The sequence below is a fragment of the Mesoplodon densirostris genome, chromosome X (genome assembly GCF_025265405.1).
Source record: "Mesoplodon densirostris isolate mMesDen1 chromosome X, mMesDen1 primary haplotype, whole genome shotgun sequence".
NCBI classification, from domain to species: domain Eukaryota; kingdom Metazoa; phylum Chordata; class Mammalia; order Artiodactyla; family Ziphiidae; genus Mesoplodon; species Mesoplodon densirostris.
In genome coordinates, this window is record NC_082681.1 from 52135150 (window position 1) to 52147424 (window position 12275).

At 36.8% G+C, this 12275-nt stretch overlaps 1 protein-coding gene across 3 annotated transcripts in view; it reads left to right on the forward strand.

The window, feature by feature from the left end:
- PCDH19 (protocadherin 19) overlaps window positions 1–12275 on the forward strand; it is a 106575-nt gene that overhangs the window by 12656 nt on the left and 81644 nt on the right. The window lies entirely within an intron of this gene.

A 12275-nucleotide genomic window follows, 5' to 3' on the forward strand; every position in this document is an offset into this window, starting at 1 on the left:
ACAGCACTCCTGGAAGAGGTGTCAGAAGGGACCAGTATTTCTACTCTATAGTCATGAAAATGGAGTTGCAGAGAAGGCAGATGAGTTGCTCAGGCACACATCATTTGGGGCCAAACTGGGTCCCTTTGGATCGATAGCAGTTCCTCTGCTGCAGTTTACAAGTGCTTTCTGTCACGTAACAGAAAACTTGACTGGATTCCACAAGAAGACCTGTGGCTATACCTTTGGTCGGTAGTTGTGTTCCTGAAAAGTTGTGCAGCAGGAAGTGTTTGTTTTGTAAATTAGACCCCGTGTTAACCACGGTGGTGGCATTCCGTATAGAAACACTGTGGTGGATTCTTTCATAAAGGAAAGAACCCTTGTGTAATGTGACTAATCAACTCCTTACCGATTTCTTTTGTAAGTCTGGATTTTTCACATATCTTGTTTGCTTAAAGTGCAATTCCTCGCATTGGCAAGATTTACAAAGCCTTTGAAAGGTGGGCCAATTCATTATTCCCTTGACTTCTCACTGTTTAGCCTTCCTGGTTGAACCTCACTTAATTAAAAAATGTAATTATGTAATATCTAAAATACATGGTGTCCAGAGAAGGCAGATAATATCTCCCAGATTTAACAAATGTTAACATTTCATATTTGCTCCAGATTTAAAAAAATTAAAGATTACAGCTATCCTCTTCCCATCCTCTTCCTCTCCCTCTATCCAATCTTTGTAAGTCTGTAGCTGGAAGAACAGAAACCCATCAGGAATGTTTTTGGTGCGTTTTGTCTTAGCCTCGTGAGCTCGCTTCTGAAAGAGATGGCTCTCATTTTGCAGCCCCAGGTCCTAAAAGCTCCCCAAGTCAATATGGGTTTCCTGGATTGAGTAGATCCTGGGAATTACTTTGGAAAATGAAAAGGCTCTCTTAAACTTGCTTTAAATTCAGCCTTTGGTAGTATATAAAGATGTTTAAAAAATTCAGCCTTTGGGGAGGGAGAAAATTACTTTTTGGAAAGAAAATAAGTGAGAGTGAGAGTTAGACAGATTGACAGACAGACAGGTGTCAGGGGCAGCTATCTTGAGTTTTGAGCAGACCATTTGGGATTGAAGCAGGCAAGACGCTTGGTGTGAAGCCTGCATTCTCCTTGAGCTCAGTGTTCATGGACTAGCACTGGGGCTTCTTCATGTCAGATGCTTAAGCACTGCCTTGATGTGCATAGTCTTCGGATGCTCCATTAAGTCTCTGAATGCCAGGGTGGCCAGTTTTCAGCTTCTCCCACCGGGCCCCATCTGGCCACTGTTCTGTGGCAAGCTGCTCTCCCTCACTGCCACCAGCACTGGTCTTGGCAGTCTCTGCTTTCTGGATTATTTTTGCTTGTAAATTTGATTTCCAGAGCATGAAGGGCACTTCATCTCAGATTGTGTAGTTTGCTCTTCTGAACAAAATGGATTCCCTGTGTAAGCTGGTGGGAAGATAAGTTCAATCCAAAGGCCAGACTCTCCCTTTAGGGGAGTGTGTGTGTGTGTGTGTGTGTGTGTGTGTGTGCGCGCGCGCGTGTGTGTGTGTGTGTGTGTGAGAGAGAGAGAGAGAGAGAGTGGACATATCTACTTGTCTTACCCACTTATTCTGCCTCTGAGGTGATGGAGCCTTTATGAGCTGGCCTGATTGTATACATATCTATGAGCTTAGCTTCTCAGAGCTCCCCTCCCCACTCTGACACTCTGCTGGTTATCTCCCTGAGGAAATGCTTATAAGCCTCATCACAGCAGGGTGTGATCCCCCAAATGTGAGGCCAGGGCACCCCAATTTGATATAGCCCAGGGACAGATATCCTGGGGACTATTTTTAATTGAGAGCTCTGAGTAGGAAGCAGCCAAATAAACATTGCTGTGCATACAACCTAGCTTAAGAAAACCTTGCAGGGAATCTCAGTTCCTTGGAAATGATTTTCTGAGTCTCAGTTTCTCTTTTTGTCTTTTTTGGGCATAATTCTGTTTCAAGTCTTCTTCTTTAATTCACTTGGCTCAAGGAAATCTGGTTTGGGCTGCCTATGTGTACAGGTACTTTGCTATAAAACCATATCTTTTCTGAGTGAGATGTATGAGTAGGGAGACTAGACCAGACTGCATTCATAGGGGTTGACTTAACCTTTAAGTAACTTTTTTTTAATAACTAAAGATGCCTGTAATCTAGCATTCATATTTGAAGCTTGACATGCTTGAGGGATACAGGGCTCTGGAAATGCAGGGACAAGCAGAGGCATCTGGCTGTAGGTAATGTTGAATGACTTGTTGGAAGACTGATTCCCTTCTCTGTGCTGCCAGGCACAGAGGCCATGGTGAGGACACAGGCACGCTGCCCTCAGAAGACTGTCACTGACTCTGATCTTGCCATCCTGGTCATTTCTTTAATTAGTGCATTTCCATTTTCTCAAGTATAGACTTTCGAGTGATGGAGTATTCTAATGACAACATTTGTTCCTAAGACCTTAGGGGAGAGAACATGATGGCATTAGTATTAAATAATGTCTTTTTCATAGTGAGATTTTGCCTGATTTTTTAATTGCAAATCAATTTATGATAGTTATGGCTCTTTAGAAACAAATCTCAAATGCTATATATGAAACACCAATTTTCTGTGTGGCTTGTGAGCCTGCTAATGGGATGTGTGTCCTTACATCTCTAGGTCACTCTTTCTAATTTTGCCTCTACTGGTAATTCTTTAGAAACGGAAAAAGGTGTGTGCTTTGTTGCAGCAAGAAATCCAATAAGGAAATGCCTGAAATGGAAAGAAAGTTAAACTGCTTTTGCACGAACTCTATGTAGGGGCCTGATAGAGCAAAATCTTATAAAACTGGTAAAGCTTGGTGTTTGCACATCTGATCATCTAGCGCCCTCAAGAAGTGATCATGGAAGGTGGAGAAAAACTGAACTGCAAGGGTTCATCTGGAACTGCAAAGGTTTGTGGCAGTGCATGGTGTCATATTTGGAGTCAAATATGTGTGTGACACTTGCAATACCTTGCTTTCCTCACCCTTTGAGCCTAGCAAGCTCCATTGGGACAGTTATCCCTAATGTGTGTGTCACCCCTAGTCACTGTATTCCCAAAGATAATCTAGAAATCTGTAATTCTGGGATAGGGGAGGAGGAGGTCACTAGCAAAACAGGTGAAACAGAATTAAAAACCTCATAAAAGAGGAGCCTTAGTTTATTGAAATCTATTATTACTTAGGAAACCAGACTCCAAGACATTGAGTATTCTGAGAAATCCAAACAGATGCCAAATGGCACCAATGCTGGAACAAACATATAAGGAGACTGGGTCAGGGGATCTCCAAGTTCTTTTGCAGTTCTGAGTGTAATTTGAATTTTGCAGTATTGGTTTGAAGGGTTTCATATAACTTCATTAAGGTTTGAGTCTATGATGACAATGGCTGCCACAATGGCTACCACAATGGTGGTATTGAGACTAAGGGACTTAGCTATGACAGGTGAAACAATAGATACGGCCCTTTAGCTTTTACATGAGGGCAAGATATTCTGTGTCTAATGTGAGTTGTATGTACATCAAAAGTCAGTAGCCTCCCTATTCAAATGGGTCTCCTTGTCCAATGTGAGTTCTGTTATAAAGGCAGCAATGAAATGAGTACATTAACCTGGCTTCAGTTGGTCTGTACTTGCTCTAGGGATGAGTAGGAGATACACTTCTCTTGCCTGGCCAGCTAGACCTTTCAGAAGAACACAAATTCACTTAAGTATAAATTATGTTGATTATCACGCTACCGAAAAATTCACAGAGCTGTAAGTCACCAAGACCTCCTTTTTAAGTTAGGTGTTCTTGAGAACTGTTTTGTATATCATGATAAATTATCTAACCTTTCATACTTTTGAAGGCCAACATTATGGAAATAAGCAGCTTTTTATTCCATTCTAAGGTCAGTCTAACTAAATTATGCAACTTCTAATGCAATTGCTTGAAGCTTCAACTTTGAAAGTTTTCTCATTTTAATACCTTGCAACAGATGTAAATATTTTTTAGCTACTATTCATGCTTAACAATATATTTCCGTGATTGTCATTTTTTTGGTGGCATTTGTTGGCATGAGAGGCAGTTCACCATGGCTTTGCTTATTTTGCTGTTTGCTATAGATAATCATCAAAGAGCCAGAATTCGATAAAAACATGTATTTTTGTTGTTGTTGTTATTTTTAAATTTCAGGGCATAAGAGGCTAACTGAGCCCTACAGAATCAATATATAGGGGGCACTTGGGGTTTTTCTTGAGAATCAAAAATGAGGTAGATTTTCTTTTAAAGTAGATTTGATTCCAGAATTATTAAACTCAATGCATGTTGGAGGCTGGCGGATTGCATTTAGCAGGATTTGGGGCACTATCTGTAACAAAGCAATCTACTTCTTTCAGAGAGTAAACTGCTATTTCAGGGGAAGGAGAGGTCAGTAGGGGAGCTTTTGGTAAGCTCTGTTTTACTTTTAAGCCCCCTAAAGGATATTTTTCAGGGGCTCCTTGAAGGCAGGGCCAATTCTGTGCAATTCCTTCTGTACAGTGTCAGGTGTTATTGTGTTTTGTTACTCGTGAGTTATATAGTTTCTGTGGTGGTTATTGTCCCCTGATCTTAAAGGGTATTCATTTATTCTAGGTAAAGCCTGGCCCTCTATGTGGATTACTTCCAGACTTTAGTGAATGGACTTACTGTTTAGTTAGACTTTTTTTCAAAAAGATATTTTGGCTTGAAAATATTCACCCATTCGTCCATCCACCAAATATTTGTAGATCATCCTTTATTGACCAGCCAGTACTCAGCTCTGAGGGATATATAGAAAGTATAAGCAGTGCCTACCCTCATAGCTTATATTGTCATTGAGGAGACAAAATGAGAAGTTAAACACATTTTAAAAAGTCAATGGGGAAACTAAGGATTATTCACTAAGTGGTGACATGTAACTTATTAACAATTTAAAAAGTTTTAATTTCCCACTATATGTCAAAATAAATTCCACGTGGCTTAAAGAGTTAAAACTTTAAGATGAAAATTCAAATAATACAATTATTAAAAGAAAACAAATAAATATCCATCTAACCTTGAAACTGAATAGGACTTCAGAAGCGTAAAAGCAGTGTAAATGAATGCAAAGAAAAATACCAGCAGCTCTGGCTAAGTAAAATTTAGAAATGTGTGTATGTCCCAAAATATCAAAAGCTAAATAAAAAAATAAACTATAAGCCAGGAAATGTTTTCAATTTATATAGCAAAGAACCTATATTTATTATTTCTACTAATATTTATAGAGTGCTTGCTGTGTGCTTGTCACTATTCAAAGTGCTGGGGATACAACAGTGAACAAAACAAAGTCCCTGTCCCCATTGGGTTTATATTTTTATGGATACAAATAATAAACAAATAAATATATAATATGTTAGGTTGTGATATGTAGAAAAATAAGGAATGGTAAAGGGCACATGCTCTGCCAGGAATGAAGGTTCTCTAGGGAGGTCAGGGAAGACATCTTGGATAAGGGGACATTTAAGCAATGCTCTTCAAATATAAAGAGCTCTTACAAATCAATAAGACAAATACTACAATATAAAAATTATGGGACTTCCCTGGTGGTGCAGTGGTTAAGAATTTGCCTGCCAATGCAGGGGACACGGGTTCGAGCCCTGGTCTGGGAAGATCCCACATGCCGTGGAGCAGTGAAGCCTGTGCACCACAACTACTGAGCCTGCACTCTAGAGCCTGTGAGGTACAACTACTGAACCCACGTGCCACGTGAAGCCCACGTGCTTAGAGCCTGTGCTCTGCAACAGGAGAAGCCACCTCAATGAGAAGCCAGTGCACTGCAACGAAGAGTAGTCCCCACTTGCTGCAACTAGAGAAAGCCCGTGCGCAGCAACAAAGACACAACGCAGCCAATAAATAAATAAATAAATAAATTATGCAAAGGACACAAATAGGTAATGCATAAAGAAGCTGTACAAATGACCAGTATATGAAAATATTTCAATCTTAATAACCAAATAATAGCAATGGAATGCCATTATTAACTTTTAATTATGGACACTATATATACTTATTAAAAAGTCAAGCAGTACAGGAGTGTACAAAATAGAACTGAAGTCTTCACAACTCTCTTCTCACCCATCCATCACCTCAGGGGAACCACAGACAATAATTTGATGTGCAAGATGTCATTTTTTACTTATCAAATTAGGAAAGATTTAAAAAAATTATACTGAGCATTGGCAAGAATGTGGTTATCATATGTGGAGTATAATTGATAGAATTGAAATTAATATAATCTTTCTTGGGGTGCAATTTGTCGATATTTAAATGTCCTTGAATATGTAGTGTTTCTTCTTCTGGAAGTTATCCTAAGGAAATAACTTTAGATTTGCTTAGAAATTTATGTTCAAGGCTGTCAATCTCAGCATAGTTTATAGAAATAAAATATAGGAAATATCCAAAATATCATCAATATGTGAATGACTAAATATATCATGGTACATATATTGCTAGAATACTATGAAGCCATTAAAATAATATTTTGAGGAATATTTAGTAACACAGGAAAATGCTCATGTTTTACATTAATTGAAAAAAATAAGTAAACAAAACAGCATGTATAGATTGATTCCAGTTGTTTAAAAATACATATGCAGAGAAAATACACTGGAAGGTAAATTACCAAAGTGTTAATAGTTATCTCAAGTTCAGGAAATCAGGTGATTTTTACTTTTTTTACCTTTTAAATATACTTTTCTAATTTCCCTATTTTTCTACATTGAACATGTATTATCTTTGACATTGGAAAGCAATTACTTAAAAAAGTTAACTACTATATTACACAGTAACTATTAAGGAACAAATAGGTGGCATAAACAGGATTGTAAGTTATTATGAAGAGGGACAGATCAATTATGCTTTTCAGTTTCATTTATCAGTCAGATTATACCTTCTGTATTTTTCTTCTTATTTTTCCTTTTTTGGAGGTCTCCCTCAGATGATAACAGGTATGAAGGTTTATATTTAAAAATAACCCTTTTCTTTACAGTTTACATTTTTTTTTTTTTTTTTTTTTTTTGCGGTACGCGGGCCTCTCACTGTTGTGGCCTCTCCCGTTGCGGAGCGGAGCACAGGCTCCGGATGCGCAGGCTCAACGGCCATGGCTCACGGGCCCAGCCGCTTCGTGACATGTGGGATCTTCCTGGACCCGGGCACGAACCCACGTCCACTGCATCGGCAGGCGGACTCTCAACCACTGCGCCACCAGGGAAGCCCTACAGTTTACATTTTAAGTGTGAGAAATAATGTTATGAAAAATATTTTTTCCTCCTTCATTCTTCTTGCCCATTTGTATACTCTTGCAAAAGTAGATTTATTTCACCAGTGTTAGACATCTGGTTCACAAAATTTATTTTTAGAATGAGGGATTTTGAAATAGTAACATTTAACTTTTGAATCTTTACAGATTTTTAATACTATAAAAATGATGTAGACTTTTTCTAAGGGCCAGTTTTCACAAAACATATTTTTCAGTGCCCTTTTCAGGACCAAATAGCCAATTCGAAGGAGAACGTTTATACTCCTCAGTATTTGATTTCATGTTTGGGCTTGTTGGCTCTGAGACATAGGATAGCCCTGACAATTTGAAACAATAAAAAGGAGGGAGTTGATGAGTTGGTGGTCACTGAGATACTCAAAATTTCAAATTTCAGCCTTGACTAAATGCACTGTTTTTTTTCCCCAAAAAATGGAATGAGTTCAATCCTTTTAAAGAAATGCTCATTTATTTGATTGCCTCCCCATCTAGTAGCCTAACTTTAAATAGCATAAATACTACAAAACCCAATATCCATTGAGACACCTTTTAAATGATGGCTGTGTAAACTTCTCACATACTAAGTACTTCACTTAGTATGTAAAATGACTATTCAGTGGCCCTGTGTAGATATCAGAACTATTTAGATATTGTAAAGAAAATTCTCATTACAAACAAACAAACAGATGCTCACCCCACCACCCACCACCATAGCTAATAGATGAGAATGTCATCTGTACAATGTCACCCTGATTGTAGATGAAGTGTTTGCCAGCTACGGGAAAACATCTGTGGCCTAATTCTGTAGTCTGTCCCTTGGATAAATGGAGACTATGGACTTCAGTAGAACTGTATTTCTTATATGTGCAGTCATTTAACTAGATGAGTTCCTATTCAAATTGTGTTTTTCATGTTATAACATGGAGTATTTGATAGAAATAAGTAGCTGTTTCTTTTTTGTGAGTGTGGTCACAGGAAGAAGGGACTAAAAATTAAGGGCAATTAAAGGAAACACCATTACCTTCCTCCCAGCCCTCCTCTTTTCTATCTTAGATCTTTAATAAAAAAGTCCTCATTTAAAGAAATAATGAGAATGCTTGAAACGATTATGAGGCAACTTAAAAAAGATTCACATTTTTCCTTCATATGGCTTGAAGATGAGGTTGTTTGGATTAGAAAAGAATTCCCAGGAAATTAAAATATTTAATTGATTTTAAGCCAGGATTTGAAAGAAGTTAATGTGATAAAGCAGAGTGTTCTACCTGAAAAAATAAAATGTAATACTCTGTAAATTCATATCACCACTAAAGTGAGTGTAAATCTCCAGAAGGTGATAAGAAGATTGAAAGCAAGGAATTTTGTTGACTGAATTCTGATCCTATTGATGGTTGCCTATCGGTGGGGGTTTGGTACTGGCTCTGAAGAAGGCCCTACTAAACACATGCTGCTGCCTAGTATGTGTGTGAAGTTCTGATTCTGAACTTGCCTATGGGCCATGGATAGGTCTAAAGACCTTGAAGTTCTCCCTGCCCTCCACTTTCCATGGCTGTTTTTGCCTAGAGCCCAAGAACAGAATTGATTAGACTTTGTGGCTGAGAAGTTCTTGTTTACCAGTGCCATTATGAGGGAGATTGAGCCACCTAGGGAGACATAGACACACAAAAGCCCCCTGCCACAAATAGTAATCTCACGGGTATCTTTAAAGACACATCTGTTAATGTCCTGAGTGAATGTAGTATACTAGCTGACTTTAACTTGACAATTATTAAGAAACCTGTTGCTCTCTGGCGGAAAAGTAGTCTGGGGCCACAAGGCTTGTGGGACCTTTGTTCCCCGACGAAGGATCAAACCCACGCCCCCTGCAGTGGAGGCGCAGAGTCCCAACCACTGGACTGCCAGGGAATTCCCCCAGTGTCTTTTTTATTATTGTTCTTATTGGTTACTCATTACAAAATCAATTCATTTTCATTGCGAAAACAATGGAAAATAACAGAAATATTTGAGGAAGTTGGAAAATCATCCATAATTCCACCATTCAGGGGCAACCACCATTAACTTTCTGTTCAGTGCCTGACACAAAATAAATGCTCATTAAAAGTTAGTGAATTAATGAAAAAACTTCCACGGTTTTACTGTTTTAAAATTGGAATCACTTTAGTTGAGATCATTCTGTTTCTTTTCCCATCTTTACATTATATCATAAGAGTTTTTTTCTATATCAGTAGAAAATATTTATAAGCAAGATTTTTTTTAGTGGTTGAATTGTATTCTGTTCTATAGATAGGATTTATTTTACTCAAACAACTTTTAATGTGGATCTTTTAAGTTATTTAAATTTTTGTCATATTATAAATAGCACTGTAATAGATATCTTTATGTATAAATCTCATTGTTATCTCTGATTGTTTCCTTAGAATAAATTCCCTAGAAGTGAAATTGTTTTATCTGAAGGCTTATATATTTTTAAGACTTTTGATATATATATTTCTCCCAGAAAAGTACCAATGTACAGTCCCACCAACAGTGTATAAAACCCATTTCACTGTACTCACAAAGCATTATTATAAAATATCATCACCAATCTGATGAAACTATAGGGAAACAGGCAGTCTCATACATTGTTGTTGGGTGTATAAATTGGTACCAATCCCATGGACGACAATTTGACAGCATTCTTCAAACTTGCAAATGATATATTTTGACCCAGCAATTATGTTTTTAGGGTATTCATCTTATAGATATGCTTGACCATGTGCAAAATTATGTAAATACAAGATTATTTGTTGATGTATTATTCGATATAGCAAAAATTAAAACAATATGTGTGTCAAACAATATAACCCTTTCAAAAAATGAATGTTTTATGTATTGATAGCGAAAGATCTCTAAATATATTGTTAACAAAAGGAAGATTCAGGAAAATATGTAAGCACACTATCATTTGTGTGAAAAAGGAGAGAAAAAATGTACATTTTATTGTTTTATATATGCATGAAATTGTATGAAACGATAAACAGGAAATTAATTAGAATGGGTACCTGTTGGAAAGATGGCAAATGAGAGTATAGGGCACAGGAATGGGAGGAAAAATTATTAGTTCCATAGATGAAAATGGGTATCTAATTTTAGTTTAAATTTGTATTTCTTTGATTTTTGAAAAAAAAATCTCCCTTATATCATTTGTTGCAAAGACCTTTTTTTTCAGTGTGTTGTATGACTTTTAATTCTGTTTATGCTTATTTTTTATTTACAGTGTTTTGGAATCATTATATGGAAAAATATATCAGCCTTTTAGTCTGTGATATCTTATGTTCCTTTTAAGCTATGAAACTTTCTTCCAACCCCGAGATTATATATATACAGTCGTCCCTCAGTATCTGTGGGAGATTGTTTCCGTGGATGCTCAAGTCTCTTTATATGTCACAGTATTTGCATATAACCAACACATTCTCCCGTATACTTTAAATCATCTCTAGGTTATTTATAATACCTAATACAAGTAAATGCTATGTAAATAGTTGCCAACATGTGGCAAATTCAAGCTTTGCTTTTTGGAAATTTCTGGATTTTTTTCAAATATTTTTCATCTGTGGTTGGTAAAATCTGCATATATATATATCACATTTTCCAATATTCTTATGAATTCATTTTTTCATTACATTTTAAATTCATTAGGAATTTATTGTGGCATGTGGTTGGAGGTGACTGTAAAAAAATATTTTTCTAGATGGTTAGTTGGTTGACTTTGTATCATTTATTGTTTATTTCTCCTCCTTCCCCACTACTTTCTGTTGCTTCTTAAAAACATCATATATTAAGTTTTTATATATACTAGGAACTTACCTGAGTTGTTCATTTTTTCCCATTGACCTGTTTGTCTACTTTTGTACTAATACCACACTGATTTAATCACTGATACTTTATCATAGATTTTAATAAATAGTAGGATTTGTTTCTCCTTTTTTATCTTTTCAAAAAAATTTTTAGTTTTTCTGTATTTTTTCAGATAAACTTTGGAATCATGTTAAATTAAAAAATGATTATGTTGGGATTTTGATTGGAAATAAATTTAGGAAGAACTGATGTACATATAGTGTTTAATACCTTTTTATATGAACATGATAACATTTAATTTAGTAATGTTTCATTCCTTTGTCATTAAATTTACATAGTTCTCCTTACATTTCTTGTTAACCTTATTTCCAGCTACTTTATAGTTTTGCTGTTATTTTGAAGGGGCTCTTTTCCCCATTACATTTTCTTTTCTTTTTTTTAACATCTTTATTGGAGTATAATTGCTTTACAATGGTGTGTTAGCTTCTGCTTTATAACAAAGTGAATCAGCTATACATATACATATATCCCCATATCTCCCGCCTCTTGCCTCTCCCTCCCACACTCCCTATGCCACCCATCTAGATGGTCACAAGGCACCAAGCTGATCTCCCTGTGCTATGCGGCTGCTTCCCACTAGCTATCTATTTTACATTTGGTAGTGTATATATGTCCATGCCACTCTCTCACTTCGTCCCAGCTTACCCTTCCCCCTCTTCGTGTCCTCAAGTCCATTCTCTACATCTGCATCTTTATTCCTGCCTGCCCCGAGGTTCTTCAGAAGCAATTTTTTTTTTAGGTTCCATATATATGTGTTAGCATATGGTATTTGTTTTTCTCTTTCTGACTTACTTCACTCTGTATGACAGACTCTAGGTCCATCCACCTCACTACAAATAACTCAGTTTCATTCCTTTTTATGGCTGAGTAATATTCCATTGTATATATGTGCCACATCTTCTTCTTCTTTTTTCTTTACATCTTTATTGGAGTATAATTGCTTTACAATGGTGTGTTAGTTTCTGCTTTATAACAAAGTGAATCAGTTATACATATACATATGTTCCCATATCTCTTCCCTCTTGCATCTCCCTCCCTCCCACCCTCCCTATCCCACCCCTCTA